A 14,995-nucleotide genomic window follows, 5' to 3' on the forward strand; every position below is an offset into this window, starting at 1 on the left:
AGCTGGGTGCTGCTGTCTGCGGGACACCCCCTCCTCCTCTCCCACTCTTCCTCCTTTCCAAGTGCAGCCCCAAGCCGATGAGCACGGAGCTGTTTGGGGGGTTTTGCTTGTTCCTCTCGGGAAGTTCAGCTTTGCCCATGTCCCCTGATGTTAAGGCTGCAGTGGGTCATTGCTTTGCGTGACCCTCAGCTCTGTTTCACCTAGCGCTAAGCCCTCCTGTTGGTGAGGCCCGACCTGCCAGTGCCTTTTAAGCTCTCTTGTGAGCCTTGCTTGGCGTTTCTCTTGCGCTAAACAAGCAGGCAGCTCAGTTTACAGCTGCTGGAGCTGCTGCCAGCGATGTCTCAAGTTGTGCCAGGGTAGGTATAGGCTGGATATTAGGAAGAAGTTCTTCACAGAGAGAGTGATTTCCCATTGGAATGGGCTGCCCAGGGAGGTGGTGGAGGCACCGTCCCTGGGGGTGTTCAAGAAAAGACTGGATGAGGCACTTAGTGCCATGGTCTGGTTGATTGGTTAGGGCTGGGTGCTAGGTTGGACTGGATGAGCTTGGAGGTCTCTTCCAACCTGGTTAATTCTATGATTCTATGTGGACGGGTGGCACTTCAGGAGCTGTTTAAGGCAGCGGGATGAAATCCAGCCTCACCTTTATGCCGGGGGTGGATGCATTAGCAAGGTGAGGGCTTCATCCACTCAGATCTAATCGTTTGGCTTTTCAGAGAGCCAGCAGGAGTCTGACCCGTTTAGCCTCTTCGGGGTCAGCCTCTGGCTTGCAGCACATGACTGCCCCTTAGCTCAGCAGCTAAACCCCTCTGCTTTGCTGTGGTTTAGAAGTGTGAAGTAGAACATCTCTGCAGCTACCACCTGGCTTGGGGACAGTAGAGACATTGATGTCAGACTGCTCAGAAACCCAAACCTGGTGGCTCTGATTCAAATGAGAACATCCTGAAATGAACACCCCCTAAACCACTACACTGTGCTGGTTCTGCTTCCATGAATTGTCCAAGGAGGTTGGTAGAAGCTGGAGATTGTCAGCTGTTTATTTCAGAACTATTTATATGGGCTTCATGAAAAGCCATAGTGAGCTTTTGGCTGATGGTTGCAGTGTTTATCAGTACATCCTGTCTGGCTGATCTTTTAACGTGTTCATCAGCAATGGGAATTTATTTGCTGGAACCTATCCAGTCACAAAGTGCTCTCTAAGATTCAATCACCACACAAGAATACTCTGCAGCCCAACAAGCAAAGCAGAGCCTCACTGGGGAGCAGCAATTCAGAAGTTCAGGATCAGTTCTGAATTCCAGAACAGTTTGTGGATTGCCTCAGATGGCATTTATGGAAAACAAACGTTAGTGGCTCCTCTGCAGATGCTCTCTGACCTCTATGAACTTCCATCTCTAGGCTTTCATTCCTCACTCAGTTGTCACCAATAGCCCTCAGTGATTTGATTCCTTTGTGGAAAGGAGAGATGGAGTGAATAGGAGCTGTGCTTTTAGACATACATAAGTGAAACATTAACTGGCTAAAAATGACCACAGCAAGAAGGGTGCTTGTGAAAACACCCTGCATGCTTCAGAGCACAGCTTACAGAAGAGATGAAGCTGCTGAAAACGATCAGGGGGCTGGAACACCTCTGCTGTGACAGGCTGAGGGAGCTGGGCTTGTTCAACCTGGAGAAGAGAAAGCTCTGGGGAGACCTAATAGCAGCCTGCCAGTGCCTGAAAGAGGCTACAAGAAGGCTGCAGAGGGACTGATTGCAAAGGCTGAGGGACAATGGTTTGAAATTAGAGAAGAGGAGATTTAGATTGGGTGTTATGAACAAGTTCTGCACCATAAGGCTGGTGGAACACTGCAACAGGTTGCCCAGGGAGGTAGTTGAGGGCCACATCCCTGGAGATAGTCAAGGTCAGGGTGGGCAAGGCTCTGAGTAACCTGTTCTAGTGGGAGATGTCCCTTCAGCAAGGGGTTGAATTAGATGACCTGTGGAAGTCCCTTCCAACCCAAACCACTCTGTGATTCTGTAACTCCATGGTGCTGTGAGTCTGTGCTCGTACACATGAATTGCTCTGGCAGCCTGGCTTAGGACAGGTTGTTACTGAAGAAGCGTGGGAGCAAGAGAGACTTAAAGGCACAGGTCATTAAAAACTTGTGGGGAACATTGCATTCCTGGAGTTGTTCAAGGCCAGACTGGATGTGGCATGGAGCAACTGGCTCTGGTTGAAGTTATCCCTGCCCATGGCAGAGAGATTGGAACTAGATGCTCTTTAATGCTATACCTGGCACAAGCCAGTCTGTGATTCCATGGGAACCTAGGGAATTGGTTCATAGACTCATAGAATGGTTTAGGTTAGAAGGGAGTTAAAAACTGTCTAGTTTTAGCCCCCTTGCCGTGGGCAGGGACACCTTCCACTAGACCAGACCTCTCAAGGCCTCATCCACCTTAGCCTTGAACACCTCAAGGGAGGGGGCATCCATGACCTTCCTGGACAACCTGTTCCAATGTCTCCCCAGCCTCACTCTAGAGAACAGTTCTGCTGAATTTCTTCAGTCACAAAGTGGGGCTAAAGTTTTCCTGTCTGCAACTGAAGGGTGTTTGCTTTTGTAAGACTCAGCTAGAAGATTACACCCACTAAAAAAACTTCTCAGTGAGTTTTCCAGCACCGTGCATGCTTGGTGAGTGGCTGGACAGCAGCCCTGAGGAGGGGGACTTGGATATGCTGGACAAGAAGCTCAGCATGAGCCAGCAGTGTACAGAAAGCAAAGCAGAGCCTGGGCTGCAGCAGGAGAAGTGTGGCCAGCAGGGCCAGGGAGGTGATTCTCCCCCTCTGCTCCACTCTGTTGAGACCCCACCTGGAGCACTGCATCCAGCTCTGGAGCCTCTGTTACAGGAGGGATGTGGAGATGCTGGAGTGTGTCCAGAGCAGGGCCAGGAGGATGCTCAGAGGCTGCAGCAGCTCTGCTGTGAACACAGACTGAAAGAGTTGGGGCTGTGCAGGCTGGAGAAGAGGAGGCTCCCAGGTGACCTTCTTGTGGCCTTCCAGCATCTGAAGGGGCCTACAGAAAAGCTGGGGAGGGACTTTTTAGGCTGTCAGGGAGTGCCAGGACTGGGGGGAATGGAGCAAAGCTGGAGGTGAGGAGAGTGAGGCTGGAGGTGAAGAGGAAGTTCTTTAGCATGAGAGTGGTGAGAGGCTGGAATGGGTTACCCAGGGAGGTGGTTGAGGCCCCATGGCTGGAGGTGTTTCAGGCCAGGCTGGCTGAGGCTGTGTGCAGCCTGCTCTAGTGTGAGGTGTCCCTGGGCATGTCAGGGGGTTGGAACTGGCTGCTCCTTGTGGTCCCTTCCAGCCCTGACTGATTCTATGATTCTATGATTCTATGACTGTGGTATAGTCAGCCTGGAGGGCTTGGACCTAGCTGGTCAGCATTGCCTATCAGTTATCCTGCAGGCAAGGAGTGAGGAAGTAGCTTTTTCTGCTGAGGAAATAGAAGTTGCTGTAGGGGCTGTGGAGTTTTACTGGTCACAGCTGTGCTTTCCCTGTAGATTCTCACTCTAATTACCTAGGTAAAATTTGGATTTGCATAGCAAATGCTGCCCTTGGTTTTTGCTTACCAGAATAAGGAGCTTGCTAGAATTACTCACTGCCATCATTACACACATGAGAGGAGAGCCTGGCTCCTGGGGACAGCACTGGCCATGCTTCCTGAAGCTCTGGGAAAGGGCTGGACCATGTCTGTGCTGTGCTGGGTTGGTCACTGCTGGGCTGACTTGTGGAGCAAACTACCCAGAGTGGTTGTGGAGTCTCCTCCTCTGGAGACTTTCAAAACCTGCCTGCTTGTGTTTCTGTGTGACCTGCCCTAGGTGATCCTGCTTGGGCAGAGGGGTTGCACTCAATGACCTCTGGAGGTCACTTTCCAATCCCTGACGTTCTGTGGTTCCTCTGCAGCATGAGTTTGTGTTGTTCACTGTGTAGAGGAGAAGCCTGTGTGGAGCAGCCTCCCTGGGAAGAGGATGCAGCCCACAGAGCTGCCTCCAGTTTGGGAAGTGTGAAGCTCCACCAGAGCAGCAGCCTGAATGTTGTGTAGGGAATAGGTTCATAGGTTCATCAAGGTTGGAAAAGACCTTAAAGCTCATCCAGTTCCAACTCCCTGCCATGGGCAGGGACACCTCCCTCCAGCCCAGGTTGCTCAAGGGCTCATCCAGCCTGGTCTTGAACACCTCCAGGGAGAGAGCATCCACAACCTCCCTGGGCAACCTGTGCCAGTGTCTCCTCACCCTCACTCTCAAGAATTTCTTCTTAATCTCCAGCCTAAATATGCCCTCCTTAAGCTTCAGCTCATTTCCTCACATCCTATTATTTATCTCTTGTGTCTGCTGGCTGAAACCTCTCAACATCCATCATTGTCACCTCTGAAAAGCAGAAAATATCAAAGCCCAGATCAATGCCTTATCAACTCTCCTCTTATCTGCTGCAGCCTCTACTCATGCACATTGCAACCCAAAATCTCACTTCACTAAGGGGGGCTGGGGAGGGACTATGGACAAGGGCTTGCAATGCCAGGATGAGGAGGAATGGGTTTGAACTGGCAGAGGGGAGATTGAAAGCAGATGTTAGGAAGAAGTTGTTTGCAGTGAGGGTGGTGAGACAATGGCACAGGTTGCCCAGGGTGGTTGTGGAGCACAGAAGCACCCAGTGTGATCTTTGATCACATTGGGTGCTTCTGTGCTCCACAACCACCCTGGAGGTGTTCAAGGCCAGGTTGGATGAGGCTTTGAGCGACCTGTTCTAGTGGGAGGTGTCCTTGTCTATGGCAGGGGATTGGAACTGGCTGAGCTTTGAGCTCCCTTCCAACCTAAACCATTCTATGAGTCTGTGATTCTGCTCTGGACTGAGTGGGTGCAGAAGCAGAGCTCATAATTGAGCAATACTCAACTCCCATGGCTTCAGTGCAAGAAAAGAACCAGCTCCACATTTCCCTGTTTGTCCTGCTCAGAAGCCTGTTGGAACATGCAAGACTGAACATAAGTAGAGACAAGTTGCTGTGCCTTTGTCATGCTTCTCTTTCCTTTCTGGGTTCTTTTCCAGCACCCACTCTTAAGTTGCTGCCATGCATCATGCCAGGCCCTGAAAGCAGCAGTGCACTTCAGTTCAGAGAGAATTTGGAGCAGTGTTTTTCAGGTATGTGAATGAATAGGGAGGGAAACACTAAAGCAAAATGAGAGTGCAGAGGGTTGTGGTGAGTGGGACAGAGTACAGTTGGAGGTCTGTAGCTCACAGTATTCTCCAGAGCTCAGGATTGTATCTAGTCCTGTGTCCAGTTCTGGGCTCCTCAATTCAAAAGAGATGTTGAGATGCTGGAAGGTGTTGAGAGAAGGGCAGCAAGGCTGGGGAGGGGCCTGGAGCACAGCCCTGTGAGGAGAGGCTGAGGGAGCTGGGGGTGTGCAGCCTGCAGCAGAGGAGGCTCAGGGCAGAGCTCATTGCTGCCTGCAGCTACCTGAAGGGAGGCTGTAGCCAGCTGGGGTTGGGCTCTGCTGCCAGGCAAGCAGCAACAGAAGAAGGGGACACAGTCTCAAGCTGTGCCAGGGGAGGTCTAGGCTGGATGTGAGGAGGAAGTTGTTGGCAGAGAGAGTGATTGGCATTGGAATGGGCTGCCCAGGGAGATGGTGGAGTTGCTGTGCCTGGAGGTGTTGAAGCCAAGCCTGGCTGGGGCACTTAGTGCCATGGTCTGGTTGGTTGTCTAGGGCTGGGTGCTAGGTTGGGCTGGCTGAGCTTGGAGGTCTCTTCCAACCTGGTTGATTCTCTGATTCTATTATCATTCCTTTTGCCAAAACAAACAGCCAAACACAAAGGAACAAGGGAAGGCAGGTGAAAGCTGGGGGTAGTGTGAGGAGTCATTCCTGATGACCTGTCTGCATCTTTACAGCAGCTGAAATCTCATTGCTCGTTAGTGACTCTTTGGCTGTTTCAGAGCTATGATTCCATGGCCTCATTAAATCATGCAGCTCACCATTTCCTCTGCTCCCAGTGCAGGCACTCACATTACTCCTGCCCAAAATCCTGTTTGAAATAGATAGGGGTTTAATTCAAAACAGGAGCCTCGGTTCATCGCTGACTCTGTGCCACCAGCCCTGCTCCCTTCAGCAGGCTCTTGAAGCTCTGAGTAGGTAATGAAGTGAAAACATTCCTGTCAGAGTGTTCTCACAGTCACCCAAGTGCGTCTCTCTCAGCAGAAAGGAAAAGGAAGTCTTAGAATGCTGTAGGGTTTGGGGGAACCCAAAACCTTGGAAGCTCAGCCCAGATTTCATTCAGACCAGCTGAGAACCTTGAATTCCAGAATCCCAACCTGGTAAGGGTTGGAAGAGACCTCTGGAGATTATCCAGTCCACCCCTCTGCTGAAAGCAGAGTCACCCACAGCAGGTTGCCCAGGATGGCATTTGGGTGGGTTTGGAATCTCTCTAGAGGAGGTTTCACAACTAGATCCTGGGCTGCAGCAAGAGAAGTGTGGCCAGCAGGGCCAGGGAGGTGATTCTCCCACTCTGCTCTCTCTGCTGAGGCCCCACCTGGAGCACTGCATCCAGCTCTGGAGCCTCTGTTACAAGAGGGATGTGGAGATGCTGGAGTGTGTCCAGAGCAGGGCCAGGAGGATGCTCAGAGGGCTGCAGCAGCTCTGCTGTGAGCACAGACTGAAAGAGTTGGGGCTATGCAGGCTGGAGCAGAGGAGGCTCCCAGGTGACCTTCTTGTGGCCTTCCAGGAGCTGAAGAGGGCCTTCAAAAAATCTGGGGAGGGACTTTTGAGGCTGTCAGGGAGTGACAGGACTGGGGGGAATGGAGCAAAGCTGGAGGTGGGGAGATTCAGCCTGGAGGTGAGGAGGAAGTTGTTGAGCATGAGAGTGGTGAGAGGCTGGAATGGGTTGCCCAGGGAGGTGGTTGAGGCCCCATGGCTGGAGGTGTTTAAGGCCAGGCTGGCTGAGGCTGTGTGCAGCCTGCCCTAGGGTAGGGTGTCCCTGGGCATGGCAGGGGGTTGGAACTGGCTGCTCCTTGTGGTCCCTTCCAACCCTGCCTGATTCTGTGATTCTTTGGGCAGCTTGGTCCATCCCTGTTCTAGTGGGAGATGTCCCTGCCTATGGTGGGGGGTTGGAACTGGATGAACTTTGAGATCCCTTCCAACCTAACCCATTCTATGATTCTATCATCTCTGTGACTGGGTGAAACTCTGAGAGGGTTTTCTCATGGGAGACCTGGGGCTTGCTAGCACCAGCAGCCAAGCAGTCACCACAGAACTCTTTTGTTATTGTTGTTGAGTTCCCAAGTTCTGCTTTTCATCAGAAGCTGAAAAGGAGGAAATATGTCTTCTACTGGAGCACAGCAGAGCCTCTGAGAAGTATTTTCCATGCAGCTGACACTAAAAATAACCTCATCAGCTGTCTTTGCTAAGGCTGTTTTGCCATCCTTGGCAGATCAGAATCTCTTGACATGAAGAATCCAGTAAGTTAGCAGCCCTTTGGAGGAGCTGAAAGGAAATGCAGGGGAGCAGCACCTGAGGGAGCACACATTTATGTTTGGTGGTGGTGATTTAGCTTCTCTTCCCAGCCTGTTCAAGAAGTTTTTAGAAGTTCTCTTTCCAAGAGGTCCATATAGAATCATGGAATGGTTTAGGCTGGAAGGGAGCTCAAAGCTCAGCCAGTTCCAACCCCCTGCCATAGGCAGGGACACCTCCCACTAGAACAGGTTGCTCAAGGCCTCATCCAGCCTGGTCCTGAGCACCTCCAGGGAGGTTGTGGAGCACAGAAGCACCCAATGTGATCAGAGATCAAAGATCGCGTTCGGTGCTTCTGTGCTCCACAACCTCCCTGGGCAACCTGTGCCAGTGTCTCACCACCCTCACTGCAAACAACTTCTTCCTAACAGCCACTTTCAATCTCCCCTCTGCCAGTTCAAACCCATTCCTCCTCATCCTGTCATTACAAGACCTTGTCAACAGTCCCTCCCCAGCCCTCCTGTAGCCCCCTTCAGATCCTGCAAGGCCACTCCAAGGTCCCCTCCAAGCCTTCTCTTCTCCAGGCTGCACAGCCCCAACTCTCTCAGCCTGTCCTCACAGCAGAGCTGCTGCAGCCCTCTCAGCATCTTGGTGGCCTCCTCTGGACTGGCTCCAACACTTCCATGTCCTGCTTGTGCTGGAGGCTCCAGAACTGTACCCAGGACTGCAGGTGGGGTCTGAGGAGAGCAGAGCCAAGGGGCAGAATCCCCTCCCTTGCCCTGTGCCCACACTGCTCTTGCTGCAGCCCAGCACAGGGTTGTGACTGGGCTGCACTCACACTGCAGGCTCCTGTTGAGCTTTGCACCAGCCCAGACCCCCAGGGCCTGTTCCTCAGGTTCTTTTCCTCAGGTCTCCCACCCAAGACAGTGGGTTCCATAACTGTGAAGTGCTTGTGGCTGGGTCTGCAGGGCAGAGCTGGCAGCACTGCTGTGGGAAGAGCCATGGCTGAGAGTTCAGGTACTGATGTGTTTGCAGACCTTCCTCTCAACACAGCCTAGGAGGTCCCATCTGTTATGTGACCAGCACAGGAGTGCACAAGGTGATGTAATGCACATGGAGAGGTGGAGAAGTGGGCATGAGGAAGGCTGAAAAGAACAGGAGGGCACTTCAAAAGCCATCAGAGTGCATTGTCCTAGATGTCATCTGTGATGCTGCAAGCTGCAAAAGCAAAGGGCAAACAGCTTCATGGGAACTGGAACACAGAAAGCAGTGAATTCCACGGTGGGGGAGGGGGGGGATTCCCAAGACTGGAAACACCCTCCTAAAATGAGAAGCTTCACCATGTTCTTCGTCACATTTGCTTCATGATGCAGAGCTTCCCCTTTCACTTCATCTGAGTGGACAGCAAGCAAAGGTTCCAGCAGAACATGACACTGAAAAATGGGAACCCCCTGAATAGAAGGAGGTCAGGCATGCAAATGAGAGCAGTGCAGACACCAAACCACAGGAGAGCAAAGGTCAGAGAATCAGAGAATAGAATCACAGAGTGGGTAGGGCTGGAAGAGAGCTTTAGAGGTCACCTAGTGCAGTCTGCCTTTGTCTTTACTAGATCTTAAACTACATCGGGTCAAAGCAACTCAACTCAACTCAGTACATCCTTGACACTAAAGCCCTGCAAGCCTCTTTCTGATCTTCTGCCCTAAACCAAAGCCAGCTGCAGCTGAAGCAAGATGAAATCCTTCACAACTTCACTGGCTGTCCTTCAAAGTAATAATCAAGTATGTGCAGCCAGCAGGGCCTGGGCTAGGAGCCAGGCAGCCATACAGGCTGAGCAGGAATCCAGGCTGGAAAGATCTCCCCTGCATCCAGGCAGAATGGAGACCAAGAGGTCATAGAATCATAGAGTCAGCCAGAGCCCTCCAAGCTCCTCCAGTCCAACCTAGCACCCAGCCCTGGCCAAGCAACCAGACCATGGCACTAAGTGCCCCAGCCAGGCTTGGCTTCAACACCTCCAGCCACGGCCACTCCACCACCTCCCTGGGCAGCCCATTCCAATGCCAATCACTCTCTCTGCCAGGAGCTTCCTCCTAACATCCAGCCTAGACCTGCCCTGGCACAACTTCACACTGTGTCCCCTTGTTCTGTTGCTGGTTGCCTGGCAGAAGAGCCCAACCCCGCCTGGCTACAGCCTCCCTTCAGGTAGTTGTAGCCAGCAATGAGGTCTGCCCTGAGCCTCCTCTTCTGCAGGCTGCACACCCCAGTTCAGAACCCCAGAGTTCAGGAGGGCTGAGAGATAGAGGGGCAGAGAGCAGTGGGGTTGCAATGGGAACACCTTGCATTGATGCTCCCTAGGACAAGACTGGGCTACAATGGGCTGTTTGCCTCAGCATCTGTCTGCCACCCCAGAAACTCTGCAGAGCTGGCAGTGCCATGCTGGGCTGCTGTGCTGAAAGGCCTCCCAGGTGCTGTGTGGGACAGTGTGTCTCAGCAGCAAGAACACAGGGCTGGGAGTGCACCTCGTGTCCCAGTTTGGGGCCATGAGCTACCTGGGACTGGAGGACAGAAATGACTCAGCCCTTTGCAAGAGTAAGAATGAGGACACTGCACACTGAGTTATCAAGATGTAAACCTGTTCAGAAAGCAACTAAGCAAAAAAACCTCTTCAATGACACCAACAACTACCAACAAGACACCAACAGTAAAAAGAAGTCATCTTTCAGGTCTACTCTGAGCATCTCTAAGGAGTTATAGAATCATAGAATCAGTCAGGGTTGGAAGGGACCACAAGGGTCAGCCAGTTCCAACCCCCCTGCCATGCCCAGGGACACCTCACACTAGATCAGGCTGGCCAGAGCCTCATCCAGCCTGGCCTTAAACACCTCCAGGGATGAGGCTTCCACCACCTTCCTGGGCAACCCCTTCCAGGCTCTCACCACCCTGATGCTGAAGAACTTCTTCCTAACATCCAGTCTGAACCTACCCATTTCCAGCTTTGTTCCATCCCCCCACTCCTATCACTACCTGACAGCCTAAAAAGTTCTTTCTTCATGGAAGAAAACAGGCTCAAGAAATGATCCTTTTATCACTTCACTGAGATCAGAGTCACAGCACCTGCCACAGTGTCACTGGCAGACTGCAGGCTTGGCTCCTGTCACTACTTCCCATGCTTCCAACAGCAAGGAACTGGCTTCAATTCCCAGCACAAAGGGATGCTTGCACATGAAGATGGAGCAGCTGTATTCAGCACTCCCTGAAAAACAGTAGCTGAGATAACTGTGTGGGGAGTGGTTTGGGTTTTTTTGCTGGTAAAGATCCTTTGTGAGCTTTCATTTTTGCACCAAGTGCCTACCAGTACTTGGGCTCCACAGAAGCTGAGCAGTTAGGAACACCAGACTTGCACATTCCTGTGGCTATGCACAGAGCCACAGCTGAAGGTCTGCAGCACTCCAGGTGCTGGGCAAAAAGGCAAAGGAGAGCAGGGAAGAGGCACGGGAAGGAGCTGTGGCATCCCACAACGAGATGGATTTGGTCTTCTGAAAGTGATGGGAGGAAGCAGAGCAGGAGCCAACAGGACTGCATGTCAGACCTGGTGCCTGCTCCCCAGCTTGGAGAATGCTGTCCTGTGCTTGCATCCCAGGAGGACTGTCAAATCCAGCTGTGTGCTGGAAGGAGTGAGTAAGCCTTTACTGTTACAGGCAGCTCGTTTGGAAAGAGGAGTCAACATTTCCTTGGCAGTAAGAACTCATTATTTCAGCCACTGCTTCTCCTCCTGATCATTGCTGCAGTGTTTAGCTTGTCTCCTTTTCTCCCCCTGTTTTCTTTTTCACCCATTCCAATGCCAATCACTCTCCCTGACAACAACTTCCTCCTCACATCCTGCCTAGACCTACCCTGACACAACTTGAGACTGTGTCCTCTTGTTCTGTTGCTGCTTGCCTGGCAGCAGAGCCCAACCCCACCTGGCTACAGCCTCCCTTCAGGTAGTTGCAGACAGCAATGAGCTCTGCCCTGAGCCTCCTCTGCTGCAGGCTGCACACCCCCAGCTCCCTCAGCCTCTCCTCACAGGGCTCTGCTCCAGGCCCCTCCCCAGCCTTGCTGCCCTTCTCAAAACACCTTCCAGCACCTCAACATCTCTCTTGAACTGAGGGGCCCAGAGCTGCACACAGCACTCCAGGAGTGGCCTGAGCAGTACTGTGCACAGGGGCAGAAGAACCTCCCTTGTCCTGCTGGCCTCACTGCTCCTGATGCTGGGGGACTTGGCCTGGATGACCTTTGAAGGTCCCTTGCAGCCCAAAGCACTCAGTGATTCTGTAACTTATGGCTGACATTGCCCTGCTGGGCAGCCTGGTCTCTTTCAACCACCAGGCTGGGATTATGGGATTCTAGGATCCCAGTTTGTGCTGGGCTGTGATTGAGAAACTGTGGTTGAACTGGAACCAGCCTCTACACTTCCTCATTTCAGGCTGGGTTGTTGGATCTTGGGCTTTTCTGTCTGGGGTTTTGGTGTGTTTTTAGCTTGCTGAGCTTTCAAAAAACACTTTGGGGTTTTTTCCCTTCTGCTTACCCTCTGTAAGCAGCACACAGATGTTCCCCAGACCTGTCTAATTCTCAGGTTCCCCTTCCACACTGGTATCAGCCCCATCACTGCTTTTCCCAGGACACCTCAGCAGCTCTGCATCTAGATAAGAATCGCTTTCAGCCACAGTGAATGCTAAAAACGCTGTTGGGGATAGCTGCAGCTCATCAATTCGCAGTGCAGTCACTGAATTCTGAGAACTCTGCTACCCTTAAAGACAGACAGAAGCCACTGCTCTGTGGTCAAGGCAAGCTCAGACAGGGGAGAGCTTTCTGCAGCTGGAGAGTGGTGTCAGGGTGCAGAGATCAGCAATGGTAGATCCTCTTTCTCTCTCTCTTTCTCACTCTTTCTTTCTCTCTCTCTTTTTTCTTTCTTTCTCACTCTTTCTTTCTTTCTTTCTTTCTTTCTTTTTTTTTTTTTCTTCCTTTCTCTGTTTCTTTTTATCTTTCTTTCTTTCTTTCTTTCTTTCTTTCTTTCTTTCTTTCTTTCTTTCTTTCTTTCTCACTCTTTCTTTCCCTCTCTTTTTTTCTTTCTCTTTCTTACTCTCTTTCTTTCTCTATTTCTCTATCTTTCTCTCTCTCTCTCTCTTTTTCTTTTTCTCCCTTTCTGTTTCTCTTTTTCTCTCTCACTCTTTCTCTTTCTTTCTCACTCTTTCTTTCTCTCTTTCTTTTTCTCTCTTTCTCTTTCTTTCTTTCTCTCTCTCTTTCTCTCTTTCTTTCTCTTACTGTCTTTCTCTCTCTCTCTTTCTCTTTTACTTTGTCTCTCTCTTTCTCTCTCTTTCTCTGTTTCTCTCTTTCTCTTACTCTGTTTCTCTCTCTCATTCTCTGTTTCCCTCTCTCTTACTCTCTTTCTCTCCTCCCCTCTCTCTCTCTTTCTCTCTCATTCTCTCCTCCTCTCTTTCTCTGTCCCTCTTTTTCTCTCTCTCTCTGTCTCTTTCTCTCTCCTTTCTGTCTTTCCCCTGGGAATGAGCACTAGCCTCTGGAAGAAGCACCGAGCAGTCACTGTACCAGGGATTTCAAGTTAGCTCTGTTAACATGGACTTATTAGATTGCTGCAGAGCAAAAGCCACCAGGCTTCATCAAAGCAACATCCTGCCTCTTGTCAGCAGTCTGGACAGATGCTTTGAAGGAAGGAAAGATTTGCCATCCCCTGTGCATGTGGCAGTGAGACAGCAAGGATCAGAGCAGGAGGGGAATTCCAGAGGGGGCATGTGAGGGCTGTGGTGAGGGCTGAGCAGCGTCCAGCTGCTCTTGCTTACTGCGGTTCTGCTGTGGCTGCTGCGTGCTCAGGCAGCTCAGGCAAGGAAGAAGTGCCTGTGCCCTGAGAGGTGCTTTCATGGAGGAGGTGTAGGGAATAGCAAGGGCTAAACGTGTCCTGAGCAGCCCATGGAGTAGCTGGCAGGAGGAGGAAGGCATAGTGACCATGTCCAGCCTGGCACTCGGCTGGTGTCACCTCTGACCAGTCTTCTGCAGAGCAGTGGGACAGAAAGAGGGCTGGTTTCACATGAAGCCAGGCTGGCTCTGCAAGCAGGAGCTGTTCTTTATTTGCTGGCAGTGTGGTTTCTTGTTGAAGCTGGCAAAAGCAATCAGTGCTATTCTCGTGGGGAGTGGATGAGCGATGGCAGCAGAATCCCTTTTTGCTTCCTAAAGCACAGATAAAGCCAAGGCAGAAGGGAGAAGAGCTCTGCAGCTGAGGAACTCGTTGCTTTTCTGTCCTCACTCAGTCCTCTCTGTTGAGAAAAGATAACCCAAAGATGGAGGGAAGGTCTTTCAGTCCTATTGTGCTGTGTAAGGGGCACCCCTTTCACACTGGGGTGCAAACTCATCACATTCCTCAGCAGCCTCTTCTGTTGCAGCTCCATTTCCAAACTCACATGTTTAAGCCTAAAACTCAGCTGCCCTTCCCCTTATAGCTTCTTCTTCAGACAAGGCTGCAGATAACTTTCAGTCCAGAGCATTGCATGGCTGCTTTCTGCTCATATTTGCTGGGGCTGGACCCACTGCATCTGCATATCCTTGAACCAGCTGCACTCTTCTGCCTGGTGTTTGGAAACTTAAGCAGCTGGAGAGGCTTTACGTGGCTCATGGGTTTCTCCCTCGGGGAGAGTGGGTGCTGCAAACAGGGAGCTCAGAGGAGAAGCTGAGCAGATGGGTTCCTGACTGTTCCCTCCATCTCTTGGCTCAGTAAGTCTTGAATTCTTGGCTGCACAAATGGAAGAAGTGAGAAAGGAAGGGTGGAAAGGCACCCTGCCTTCTTAGCAGCAGTGATTGCCAGGAGCAGTACTCAGGGCAGTCTCCCTTGAGGTGTTTGAGGTGGGTGGGAACCCACCTTGAAAGCCAGCAGTGAGCTGAGCAGGTGCTGCAGCCACATCACAGGCTCACAGGACATCAGGGGTGGAAGGGACTTGCTGGCATGGCCTTTGCTCAGAGCACAGCCACAGTGCAGAGCAAGGTGGCTGAGAGGAAGCAAGGCAGACAGGTGAACCACAGACCTTGCACTTTCCTTTGTCTCACAAACCTCACAGATGTTTCAGAAGCTGTTGGGGCCTTGGCTTCAGGCTCTTGCCTCTGCCTAAGGCAGGGTTGATGACTTCTGTGGTGTAAATTTGTGTTCCTCAAAGCCTCTGCCTGCTCTGCAGGGTCCTTCCTTCAACAAGGCCAAGTGCAGGGTTCTACACTTTGGCCACAACAACCCCAAGCAGCACTACAGGCTGGGGACAGAGTGGCTGAGAGCAGCCAGAAAGAAAGGTTCTGAGGGTGCTGGTAGAGAGGAGCTGAAGATGAGGCAGCAGTGCCCAGGTGGGCAGCAGAGCCAATGGCATCCTGGGCTGGCTCAGGAGCAGTGTGGGCAGCAGGACAAGGGAGGTTCTTCTGCCTCTGTGCTCAGCACTGCTCAGGCCACACCTTGAGTGCTGTGTCCAGTTCTGGGCTCCTTCATTCAAGAGAGATGTT

This window comes from Pogoniulus pusillus, chromosome 19 (assembly GCF_015220805.1).
Source record: "Pogoniulus pusillus isolate bPogPus1 chromosome 19, bPogPus1.pri, whole genome shotgun sequence".
Lineage (NCBI taxonomy): Eukaryota > Metazoa > Chordata > Aves > Piciformes > Lybiidae > Pogoniulus > Pogoniulus pusillus.